The following is a 14,124-nucleotide window of genomic DNA, read 5'->3' as shown; positions in this document are numbered from 1 at the left end:
ACAAACAAACAAAAAACCCAACTGAATACGAAGGTATACATACCCACTGAACTGGGCATGCACTTGAAAAGTGGCGGTTTTATTTTTCTTTCAAAAAAATGGATCTCTCTCAAGTAGTGACACGAGACTCCCTGTAGCTAAAAAAATACATATTAACGTGGAAAGCAAAGCATTACTTTAAATTCTACAACGTGGGGGAAAAATCTCTGTCAAATACTGGTTTTGCACATCAATCCCCTAAACTTAAAAGAAAACAAACCAAAACAACTTGAGGTTCATGGCTCCAAGATGCTGCCTAGTCGCTTCATTCTACTGGAAATCCATGCAGCGGGGCAAACTGCTTGTGTATACACACTTATTTTTTCAAATGAAAAATAGCCTTTTAGGATAAATTATTATAGTTATTGGGAGCATAGATGGACTCTTGTTAAATTCTAGCTACATAAACAGAGGCGGACTACATGATTTTTGTATAGGTCACTGCTGCCTCTAAATACAATAATTTTGGGGTGGGGGTTAACAACTGCTCTTAAGAAAAACTCAAAAGAAATAGGGGTTCTTAACACAACTGCATGGATGAAAGGAATAAAAATGGTAGAAGAATAATTATGTTACGATTATGCAGATTGCACACTGTTTTGCTTGAACTATACTGGAGCTGGTATTTACTTTTTCCCCCTCCCTTATTACAAGAGACCACTAAAAATGAAGGATGCAAAAGCCTGACGTATTTTATGCCATAGAATTGAATTTGTTGCTCTGGCACCTGTCCTATCAAATAAATACAAGCTCTGGTTCCAAGATATTTAACTAAGAAAAATGAACACTCATTTTATTACAGCATAGCAATCTCGTCCCAGCTTATCAAGAGCCAACCTGGAACTGTACACAAGCTGCTGATACTTTTTTTTTTGTAAGTGATCAGTCAATACCTGATAAGATCACTTCAGCAGCAGGGAAAGTCTTCTGATATTAACTAGTTTGAGATTTTATCATTCTCAGGTAATTGTGCTGCAACCAGATGCAAGCAGTTAGCAATTGCAGCAGCCTAAAATGAGATTATAGAGCTGCATATGAAGCATTTGTTGGAGTGATTCATTCACCTTACTTTTACCTGGTGTGTTTTTTGATTCTGTCATAATGCCAACTGCCCACAAGACACAATCATTCTAGAAAGCTAATATATGCCTTCCTATCACTAGAAAATGTTGCGTTACAATTTGAAATTGACTCACAACTGGGTAGAGTCAAAGGAAATTAAAAAGCGTAGTGATAGCAATGTGACCTTAATAACACAGAAGCAAGACTCATGGCATACCTAGTCTGTTCCCAATTATTAGCAGAAGATACTATGTTTTTAAAGCCATTAGAGCTCCCAAGTTGTTTTCTTGATCATGCAATACAAAAACCCATAGCTTTATACAGCTTTAAGGAAGTCTAGCCTAGGTAGACAGGATAAAAGCTGTAAATTACATTATCTTAGCATCATCCAAGATCTCTTTCTTTGGGCCTCTGCACATACCTGGTTAAGATTTGGTTAACAAGACGCTAATGAAGCAGATAGAAGAAACATGGGCTTTTTAATTAATCATGAGCATTTAGCCCACTGTTTAAATTGTGTATGCTATTATGGTGAGGTTTCTTAATGCTAACAGTGTAGACAGGGAACTCAACACAGGATATAAAGTCACTTTCTTTTCCCCTGTTGGGTTACATTCATTCAAGATTCAGTCACATTTATGTTACTAGTCAGTCCTCATGTTATGCAGTAGAATTTGCCACTATTACAAGTCGATTTGTATCTGCTAGAGTACTTCCAAAATGGACAGATCTTGCTCTACCTACAAAATAAACTTCTCTCACTGTATAATTCATTCTAATATAGAGACAAATTATTCTTAATTTAGATTACAGCCACACACTAAATATAAAGTCTTCACAAAGAGAAAGTCTGCCTTGGAGAATGTTGGCAACAAAGTGGCTCCATAAACACATTCCTTCATTTCTACAAACAAGTTTTAAAGTACCCCTTGCTAATGCTTTATTCAGTGGTGCTCACATGTTTGGCCCTGTGGGCCAGATGAATAGCATAGGGCTAGTCTACAGGCTGGGTCAGGCCCTGGGATGCCCTTGTGTGCTAGGATCAGGCTCCAGGGCAATCCTGGCACCATCTCCATGTAGCCACAGCTGAATCCTGTCTGATATTGATCCTGATCCTGGCTGAATCTCCACCTGGCTAGGATGGGCTCCAGGGAATCTGTGATATCCTCATTCAGTGGAGAAATCAGACTCTGGGGGCAGGGGCACACTGCCCCTGCCCAGCCTCTGTGCAATGGGATAAAGCCCTGCACTGCCCTGAGAACCCGGTCTAGCATATAGATTTGTTGGGAGCCCAGCAGGCTGGATTACATGGTGTCAGAGGCCATATCTGGCCTTTAGGCTAGGGGTAAAACACCACTGCTTTATGCCATATATTTAATGGGGAACCAAAAATATACTGTCTATTCCACTATTATGTATAAAAACATGATGTTTAAATGGTAAACCACAAATATTGTCCTACCAAAAAATGTTAACCATTGTGTTAGCCTTTTCTAGGGACATCAGTATAAAAATGTTGTTTCAGACAAAAAAAAAAAAGTCTCCCATTTCCCCTTTCCAAGCTTCAGAAGTGATATGAAAAAGAGACCCTTATAGAAATGTAGACAGGGTTGGAGCTCTGCCAAGTCTTCAAGGGAAACAGTGCAAGAGGAAGGTCAGTCAAAGAGTCTGAAGAGAAAAGAATGACCTGTCCAAAGCAATGAGAGAAAGAAAGAATGAGAGCGAGTGTGTAAAGAGAATATAAATTGTTTACACATACATATATTATATACCTACACACACACCTCTACACCTATTTTAATATATATTATGTATTAATATTTGCCCCTATGAAAATAGCTCCTCCATATCAGGTACCAAGCTTGTTGAAATAGGGCAAAATTGTCCCCATTGCCCTCACTATCCAGTAATAGACTGAATCGTAGGCAGCCTAGCCTAGTGGTTAGGCCACTGAGAGAAAGCAGGAGTCAAGGGTATAATCTATAACATGGGCCGATTCAGGATTTGGGAGCCATGATACCAGATCCAAGGGAAAAACCCTAGGGCATACTCTAAAACACAAACCAGATCAAGGTTCAGGAGGGTGAGGCTGAGAGGGGAAATGACAATAAGTGGGAAATCCAGGGCCAGTGACCAAAACACAGGTAGGAGAAGGGTCTGGAAACTGGATGCCAAGTTACCAGATCCAAGAGAAAATCCACAAGTTTGAATCCAGTCCAAGAACAGAGCCAGGAAGGGTCAGGAACCCATAAAACCAGACCAGAGACACAGGAACAATAAGATCTGCTTTATTAACCCGTATGGGAAACTGTTGTCTGGCCTGGAGTCTATTGCCACAGCTGGAGCTAAATAGAGTAGCTGCTTTCCCAGCAGCCTATTAGACCGCCCAGACAGTGGCCAGCTAGAGTCATTAGCTGAATTAGGAATGCCAGTCAAAGCCCTAGGTAGGTGGGACCCCTTAGGCAACTGATGGAAGCTGGGCTGCCTTGTAGGGTCCCTGACATATTCCTTAGATGTTAAAAAGAAGAATTCTAAATCAAGCTGTTGGTCAGAGCTTTCACAAATATGTTACATACACACACACACGGATTCTAGTGGCATAGCCATAGAGAATGCATCAGGCCTCTTCTGGTTATTGTCTAGACAAATTACAAAGAAACCTATTTGGTTGTGTAAGGAGATATTTACTTTTTTAGCCAGTGGACTTTATGGAAGATTGTTTAAAGTGAAAGTGAGGAAGTAAACATGTAAATGGGTCCTGAGCTCATCATCTTATTTTGTCAAAGTCTATGCCTAAAAATGACCTAACACCTTTCTTAATTTAAAACAATGGTGACAGTGCCATTCAATGAACATAATGAGAACTGATTTCCAATTTCTCATCCTCTGTATTTTTTCCTGGATGGTTTTAGGATCTGCACAAGCATGTCATCACTATAGAACTCCAAAGGATCAAGACCAAGAGCATACTTACACAATATACCAAAATGAGTCAAAACAGGATTTATCATATTAATAAGTAGCAGCTAAGATATGGTTTTATAACACTACATACTATGCTATATATTAGCTACTTGTTTATCTATTAACACTAGTCAATAGTCAAAGGGGCAGCAGTGTGACCTAAAAATAGCTTTTAAACACCTTTTCCCCCCCTTTGGTTTTCTGCATGCATGTTTCAAAATGCATATCTGTATATGACAAAATACACTACCTCAGTTATAAATATTATCTCAGGTCATGTCTCCACATGCATATTAAATGTGATGCAATAAACTCTGGTGCACACCATGACAGAGTTTATTGCTCCTGGGTGCCATGTCTATACATGCACCCAGGATCGCAGCACTTTGAGCTGGGTCAGAGTAGCCCTGGCTGGCAGGAGGCCCTGGGGGTCAGGCTACCAGCCTGGGGCTGCTCCGACCCAGCTTGATGTGCTGTGGAGGGGTTGTCTGGGGCATAAGGGTGTTCCAGTGCAGGCTTAGCCCCGCACTGAAGCACCAGTCAGCCGCATCAGCGTCTACACGTGTGCTGCTTCAGAGTAAAAATCTCTGCAGCATGATAGTATTGTATTTAAAAGCAGTGCCCTGTCACAGAATTTAATTTACTTCAGCCTAACATCTCTATATGAGTAGATGTTGAAACATTTACTGCAGAGCTAGTAAACTCTGCAGGAAATGTCTCATGTACATGCACCCTCAGTGCAACAACCCATCAGCATCATCTTGTCACTTCAATTTCTTCCTTTTTCTTTCATTTTGTAGGCATGCATCAAAACCCTGCCACATGGAGAATTTAGTACATGTTTAATCTGTGCAGTATTAAAGGGTGTTTATACATGTGCTCCAGGAGGTGTTAAAGTGCTTCAATTAAGTGGCTCCTTGAGCCACTCGAATTAAAGCACCTGGAGCACCATGTATAATCCGCATCCCCACACTGAAAAATGGCAGCGGGGCCACCTTAAAATGCTCCCAAAGCCATTTTTCAGCATGGGGATGCTGATACATATGATACTGGAGTCTACTGGAGCATGGCAATTACCACACTCCAGCAGACTCGATTAATTGAGTCTGCTGTGACTGATGGCTAGAAAATGGGATTTAGATGTTTGCTTTTGGAAACTGGCTTTTAGGTAAAGTAGATATGTATTAGAATAATGGTCCAGGGCAATAGCAAGGGTTAATTGATTTCTTAAAAGCCTGTCTGTGATAAAGTTTCCTCAAGGTTGTCTGTGTCTGCTACAGGCAGGAAGGGAACAGACACTCAGGCTGGGAAATTGAAGGCATGTACCACACTATTCCATAACACGAGATAAGGTGGCATCATAGTCATAGTGCCCAAGTGCAGAGTCCTTGAGAGTTCTGGTTTTGGGGAAGAGACCAAATTAAGAGAAGACCAGTAAAGCCCAAATTAGGATGTGTGCATGTGATGCATTTGTGAAACAAAGGAATATGTAGATGGGACAGAACGTGGACAGTATGCAGATTGGTCTCTCTGTGTTCATCTATGGCCATAAATGAAGTGTCATCAAAGGGATTTCAAAGCAACAAAGGGCCCCGAGAGGGCATACCACCAGCCCATCTCACCCACCCCACTGGGGGTGGGGGGAGTGGGCCTCAGCCTCCAACCTCCAGGCTGCTGACATCTGACAAGATGTCTGACAGATTCTCAAGAGAGAACCTCAGAGTGAATCTTGCGTACTGACTAGACATACCTTGACTCTGATGACAGATCTAGGACTAGTAGATATACAATTGTTTGCATTATTCTTGCTTCTTTGCTATCACTGTGTATCAATAAAATTTGCCTGTTATCAAATGGAAAGGTCGTGGCCAGTCTGAGGGGTTTGGGTCCACCTGAAACAAGGTATCTGGGTCATAGATCCAGTGCCAACACCTACATGCTGTAATTACAGTGTGTTGGAACAGCCTCAATGAACGTGTATAGGCACCCAAAGTTAGAATGTGTTCTGAGCAGTTGCATGGTAATGTTTACTACAATCTCTAACATGTACAGCCCCAAGACTACAACAGAAACTTGAACTAGCACCTACTGTGGTACTAGGACTAGGACTGAATATCAGCTGAGTTTTGGTACAAGCCATGGGACTCTCTGGTGCTACAGATATCTGGCTTTTAACTTGATCTTGGATAAATTTGAGAAGTGAAAGATCTAGGATCCTTCCTTCTGAGATGTAGGGCTTTCCTTATGCTTTGTACAGCAGAAGGGTCCCTTGCTGATGTTATGGTTCAGTGAGGACTGCAAGCTGCTCATATTATCTTCATGGAGCAGTCTGAAGCTAGCTGAATACATGCTACTTACTAAGATTTGGAGCTACTCCTTGCACAAAAAGGAGCGTCTCCAGATTCAAACACATTTAGCATGTGTTTTACTTCTCAAACGTGATCACTCACTTTTTAAATGCATTTAACATATGCTAAGTGTAAGGTGCAACCTGGCCCTTGTTACATGGGAGATGTACCTTGGTACACAGGACACTTATAGCACACTAAGTCTGTGGAATTTTATGTAGTATTAACAGTTAGTATCCATAATGAGCAGTCACACAATAACATTTATAATGATGGACTCATGTTGGCAGCAAGTTACAACTGTGTGAGTGTGGTGAGCTGGAGTCTGAATAGTCATGTTGGGAGTACTCATGCTGCAGACTACATCTCCCAAGTACTCCTACTGCTTTCTCATAACACAGGGCAGTCAGGCTGTCAGTCAGGGGACCTCAGTATGTGTGGAGCCCATGGGAGTGCTGGGGCAGAGTGGAATGGAGCTGATGCTAGAGGCTGGAAACCCCTAGTATTGAAGTGTAGGAGGCTTGTAGTAGCAACTGGCTTCTGCCTCTTGCTCAATGTTATAAGCATTTGCTCAATGTGTTCTTCGTCCCCAGCTTTGACCACACCATGGGGTGGGGGGAAGTGCTACCAACAGGCTGCAAATGGGTCAAGGAAATGATATCCTACAGGTAAATTCCCAGTAGAGTGCTGACAGGTAGATAGATCATCCATGGTTGCGGGGGCTGGGAGAAGTACACCTTAGGATGCTGAATGGCTGCAAGTTGCTCCTAGTATCTCCATATAGTGGTCAGACAATAACATAGCACGGATTACTTACCAGTCTGGAGATACACCTTGCACAAGACAACATATATTTACAATGATAGGAGCTTACTTTGCCTGTTTTTTCCTGCTTGAACATAAAGATGCTCAGGATTTTAGCACAGTTACCATTCTATAAGTGTCCTGTGTAATAAGGGCCTTACCTAATTAAGCAAATAAATGTGCAAGATCGTAGCAACACACCAGCACAGAAGGAAAAGAGAAATTGAGGACTTTATCACTAAGTAGTAAAAAGAGTGGATTAAGAAGTATGATTTTGGAAGTACTTTGGCTAATTCTTTGTCAAGACTTATATACCTCTGTTTTTTTCTGGCATGAAATCAGTAGACTTCAGAGGATTTACATTTGAGAGAAATTTGGCCTTTGTTCAAAATTATCCTGAAAAAAAGCTAAAAGATTTCAATTTTTTTTTTAGATTTTCTCTTTAGCATTACTATGTATTGGTTGCTTCTATAAAGATATGAAGCAGATGTTAGCAGGCTGCCTTAAAAAAAACAACCCTATCCAATTATGGTTCTAACTAGGAGTTTACACTTCAAAATAAATAAATGAAAAAAGATACCCCCTTTTTGAGATTCTTACTGTATTAAGTCCCCACTTTTCTAATAGAAATAAGCCATTTGACTAAAAGCCAACACTGATATTACCATATTAATTGTGAATGTGGTTGGTAGAGGTGATTCTAATAATCATGTTACAAGCAAACAATGTGCTATGCCAAACACCTATGATACTTGAGTATACGGGTCATTCAAGTCTTTTCATTGACAATTCAAGGCTGAGTAAACTGACTCAGCTTTAAAAGGTGTGTTTTAACTGATATTCTAGCCTGAGGTTTCATTTTTATCAGAAGTGCATATTCTATACTTTTGAAAGACTTCTGGGAGGAAGGAAATGAAAAGCCCAAAACAAAACAAATAAAAGTCACCAAACATATTTTCCATATAATACCACCACAAAAGTCAGATGGTGGCTGTGCACACACATTCAAATCATCTGGAAGACTTCTCCCAGGTTTGTTTTTCCGGTAAAAAGCCTTACCTGGAAACTCCTGAACAAACATTTGAATGGCGAGTCCCTGAGGAGAAGAAAGCTTAAAATGCTGCCTTGAGATAGCCCATGCACACATCTCAGTATGGTCTGTAGGCTACCATAGTCTACTTGGAGAGAGATGGTAGTAGTGCATAAGACCACCATGTCTGACTGACTGGCCCAGACTTCTCAGAGTCAGCCTGTGTGAACCCCTGCAGTACAATGCGGGGATTGTGGAGAGGGGATATTCGACTCCCTGCTTGGCTTGAGCAGAAGAGGCCAGCTCAAATGACACAAGCACCCTGGGATGCTTGAGAACTGTGCTGTGGCTTCTCTCAGAAGGGAACATGTACAGACATTTATTCTCCCAGGAGAAACTGTCCTAGGAGTGATTAAATCTGGTTGTTCCCAAGTTATTTTTCTCCTGGAGTGGCTATTTTTTGTTCTGAGAGAAAAAAAAAAAACTGTAAACACTTGTACACTCATAGCAGCAACTCTCCCAGTAGAAACTAAATGTCTGCAGGTGGAATTAGGAATCCTTCTTCAACTTTTCTTGTCTAAACCTTAAACAAGAGGCTGGATTGTCCATTCCCCTTTGGGCCACCAGTGTCTGGAAATGGTCAAGAGAAGTTCTTTGCCATCAGAAGGTAACTTACCATAAGAGGAGAAGCCATAGAAAAGGAGAGATTTTCTGCCTAATTTTCAGTTAGGGTAAAGTCCCCATTTTTCCTCCTTTGACTGTAACTCGTGCTAGATCCAGGAAACTCTAGATCAGAAGGTGGCAGCCAGTTCTACAGGACATTTTTTGACTAAGAATCCCTTGGTTGGGGTAGGCAGACAAGGTTCCTTCAGTGAATCTGATATCTTTTATTAGACCAACCCAAATAATTGGAAAATAATTATAAGCAAGCTTTCGGGTAAGCACCTTTCCCCCAAGCTGTCAAAAATCACTGCTTAAATATAGTACTACTGCCACTGACTTGACAAGGTTCATCTCTGCACTGGGCCAATGCAAGGTGCATGCAGCCCTTCACTTGAACACTTTAGAAATGGGATGCTAATGGTGTATGGGCTTTGTGATGAAATTATTTTATTTAATCCTTCCCCATCTAGTGCAGCAGTCCTTGTTTAAATTGCTTCTGAATCTCTTCTTTGAGTTTCAGACTCTAGGTTTTATAAAAACTTTATGCCTTCATCCCTTGGCAAATATTCTGTTCAAGACCCTTTTGAAAATCCAAATGTAAAGTTGCGTGTCAAGTAATTTTACTGAAAACAAATTAGAAAAAAAAACCCTTCATATCACACATTCATATTCATAGGCAGATATTTTATATCTCAGCTCAGAGTATTAAAATCAATATTCAGGGGTGGGGTTGGGGGGAGGTTGAGGACAAAGTAATCTGTCAGTGAAACAGAAAGAGGCAACATACAAACTTCTACAACACTCTGAGGAAGGAGAAGTGACCTGACACTGAAAATGTTAATGGTAATGATAAAGGTAATAATACACAATGAATGCTTCATAACCCTTAACATAACCCCTGCACTTAATTCAGCTGATCTTGTCTCACCCACTTTCTGCTACAAACTTGTTCAAGAGTTCTGTTATCTTGCCTTATAACTCTGACCTCTGAAGGTGAGGGGCACATAGTCAATCAATTCTTCATACTTTAGAGTTACCTACAGGACTTTATTCTACTGTACTATTGTACTTTGTGTCTGAAAACGTCTTTGAATATTGTGAACACCCCTTTCATACCCAAAGCTACTGTGAAATGCACAAAATACTTTTGTATTTATACTGAAACCACGTTTTTATTTTGTTTGCTTTGAGGAAAAAAAGAACTCATACTAAAATACCAGTGTGTTTCATTTGTGTATAACAAACTTTGTCACAGTGACAAAAATATTTATATATCTGAAGATGGAGTTTTGAGGAGGGGGGAGGGGGAAGAATGACCTTTTATCCTTAATTCACTCTCACAAATCATTCTCTGTGTTACTAAAGCTATGTATAATGAATGAGAGGAAAAGAAGAGCTACCTTTTCTTTTTAATTTAGCGGGTTCCTAAAAAAAAGTTTTATTTAGGATAAGTCTTTATTTCTATGGTGGACATGGTTCTGCTTAATTTCAACCATAAGAGTTAGTCAATTTAAAGTAATTGTAACTTTGCCAAACCTTTACTGCAGGCCAGATACCCAATTACCTAATCTCAATAAAAGGAGATTAAATATTAGCTACTGCAAATATAGAAACTCTTGCACAAACAACAATGTATTTATGAACTTTGGTTTCCCCATCTTCCAAATGATGAACATTGTAACACATGCTATTCCTGGAACACAAAATGTGCAGAATCCAGTGATGTTTTAGGAGTGTTGATTATAGCTGTATTGGTCTAAGGATACAGTTGAGTTTGGCTTCTTTCTTCTTCATGTTGTGTCCTCCCTCCTCAATTTACCTGCCTCACAACCATTAACTCCTACCCCTCTGATCTTACCTGATATGCATTTGCATTTTTACAGACCTGCATTTTGCATATTGGCTTAAGTTTGGACTCCACCCGAGAGAGTAAACAAACACCAGCAGACTCTTCCTATGCCCAAAGAGGGCTGCTTGTGCCCGAAAGTTTCTAAAGAACAATTTTTTTTCCAACTATTTAGCTGGTCTAATAAAAGATATCACATTTACCCCCCAAAACCTTGTCTGCTGGAATCTAGTGAAGGTTTTATTCTAGTCAGTTTCCCTATATTTATTTTCATGAAGTTCCCCCTTCCTTTAGATCTGTCTATGCACCACAGGCAATTTTGCCCCCTGCCTATAGTTCTCTGAGAAAGTATAAGAAATAAAATATTTGAACAAAGAAATTAAAATACAAACAAATCAAATCATTGAACAATCTAGGGAAAAGCCAACTTGCTTGACACAGATACGCTATTGAGAATACCTCCTAGAGGCAAATAGTTATCTGTTGGTTAATGCTTAACTTTACCTTACCTTTTGGAAGGTTTTAGTTTTCTTCTTAATTAGGAAACCTATGTGAAAAGGATTCACTGACCCTTATGGGAACCTTATAGCTACCAAGCCTCATTTGTACTTCCTATAAACAACTTTTTTTTAGTGTTTGAGCTGCTGCTATGTCTCTGGAAAACAACACAAAAATCCTTACTAGTTGCTGTGTAGTATAAGAAAATGAATTTAATAAAGTTTAGGATGTATGTATTTAAATATATATTCCATTTGTTCAAGTTACTCTTAACAGAGAAGTTCACCTAACACAAAATAGAAGAGTAAGTATACAAACCTGGAGTCTGAGAAGAACTTCCAGACAGAATATGCTTTCCCCAAGGAAAAGAACATTTCTTCACTATAATTTAAATACAAATAGGTGTGAATTAGATTCTTTACCTGAATTGCTTTAACCGTTTGAGAGAGCTTAAGATCCAAACATAGATTTGCGTTTTACAAGCTTTTAGAGCAGTGGTCACCAACCAGTTGATCTCAGACTGGTCAATCATGGGGCCTCTGACAGTCAGTCAATCTCAGTCTGTCAGGTTCCATGATTGGGAGTGGCAGGACACATGTGGCTGGGCTGAGCCACACTCCCTGCTGTCCAGGCTAGGCTGGGTGAGCGGGATCAGAGCCTGGTCTGGGAGGCAGGGGGGCAGGGAGGGGGCAGTAGATCCTGGGGTGCCCTTTACTTACAAAAAGTGATCTTCACCATAAAAATGTTGGTGACCACTGTTTTACAGTCAATTATGGGACACCTTCAAGTTTGGATAAGCCATTTTTTTCCTTGCTTGATATTCCCTGCCTCCCATTTATATATTCTTCATGACTATCCATTTTCCCAATTGTGTCAATGTTTAAAGTCCAGATCCACAAAGGGATTACTACCTAAATACCTTTGTGGATATGAATACAAGAATGCCCAAAATCTCTCCTATTGAGGTAAAAAGGCTACATCAAATCTTCAGTTCCCAGCAACCAAAACTATGACCATTAATCACTCCCAATTGGTAATTTCTTGGAACAGCTGGTTCCTATTACACCAGGGATAGCACTCCAAGTTGTTTTGGCCCATATAGTTTAATGAATTTTAACAATAAATAAATTAAAAAACACAGCCAAGGATATTGTACAGGTGCCAAATTATAATGCATTGGCATGCTGTCTCCAGTCTAAGTGAAAGCATGATAATGTGGTGGGACACACATTTCCCCTGTGTTAAGAGGCAAACAGAATCTTTAGTTCAGAACAGAAGGTCATTGATTTTCCTTTCTCATTTTAAAGGATAATGATGTCCTTCCACATGTGTGTAGAATAAGATTATGCTTAATGATGCCATATTTTCTCTCCATACCCTTTCCCAAAAATCAGCCCCCCAAAACTGGGGTGGGTGTATTAAGGGGGAAGCTGATTTTCTGCCTGAGATAGAAGCACCCTGTTTTGCTTCCTATTCCACAGTGCAGTGCAGCAGTCCTTGAATTATTATTTAGGCAGGTGAGGGGGGGTCAGATGGCTCTTTCTTCTTCATTCCACAGGCCTTAATGATCATCTTTCCTTTTTAATAGTCTTGATGTTCCACCAATGAAACTAATTTTTCTTAGATGTTGCTGTATTTTAGCTGCTTCTGCTTTCTCCTTCTATTTCATAGCCTTGGAGATTCTTTAGCTCTTTTAAAAAAACATAGATCTAACCATGGAAGCCAGTCTTCAGCAGTAGCTAGGATTTGAGACTTAGGTCAGCAGGGATGAGACGGCTAAAGATTAAGCTCTGTCCCTCTTCTATGCAGCAATAACTCTGGGGAATGAATAAAAAAACTCTTTCTTTCCAAAAAAAAAGTTTGAATAATGTTGAAATGTTTGGGTTTTGGGGTTGCTGGGAACTGAAGATTGATGTAGTCTTTTTACCTCAATAGGAGAGATTGGGGGTACCATACTCACAAAGGTATTTAGGCAGCATGCAAAAAAAGTATGCTATGGCATTGAGATATTTAATAGGTGCCATCATTTGAGCGACTGTTCTACTAATTAAAGCACATGCATGCTACTGATTCAGAACTGCTACAGGTTCTTTAATAACCAGTGTCCAAATTTAGGGATGCAGTCATACTTATTTAGAAAAACCGAGCACCCTGAGGATTAGGCAGATTTTAAGGAATCTTCCAAAAGTGAAGCAGCATTGTCATACTAATGCAGTCCATTGCTTCATTCAATATATGAATATAACCCAACTTGCTCAGTTTTATAATGAACTACAACTGCAATTCTGAGTAATTTAAAAAACATTCCTAGTATCATTTGTACAATGAAAAAATTCAGTGAGCTTGAGAAAAAAGAAAAAAAAAAAGCTATGTGCAAGTTAGCGTAAAAAGTTACTTTTCGGGGATCTGATGTTAACAAGTAATTTAGGTGACTATGTCCACAATTATAATACTGAAGCACTCAGCTGCCATCTAACTTTGAAGGCACTTACATTTGCAACAGAAAAGTTTCCTAAGCACCTAAAGTTCTACTTCTGTATATACCCAAAGGTACTTCAGTCTGGATGGAAGTTGCTAAGCTGCAGAACATCTCATATATACACCCTTCTGGGGACTATAAAATAGGCATGATTCAATATGCACATAATGAATGGTGTTCCACACAAAATGCAGTAGCACCACCACTTTTGGAATGTAGCCAGAGGAGAAAGCAACAGCCCTATCTTCTACAGTGATTCAGTAGTAAGAGCGTTCCAGAAGGAACACAACCCAGGTTCAAATTTTCTTCTGTGTCTCAGAAAAGGCAAGCCATATCATTCAAGGAAACTGACCTTATTACTAGGCAATTGGTTGTTTTGGGGGAACTGTTC

Source organism: Alligator sinensis, unplaced genomic scaffold (assembly GCF_000455745.1).
Source record: "Alligator sinensis unplaced genomic scaffold, ASM45574v1 scaffold620_1, whole genome shotgun sequence".
NCBI classification, from domain to species: domain Eukaryota; kingdom Metazoa; phylum Chordata; order Crocodylia; family Alligatoridae; genus Alligator; species Alligator sinensis.
The sequence above is the reverse complement of the archived record's forward strand: the minus strand, read 5'-3'. Positions refer to the sequence as shown.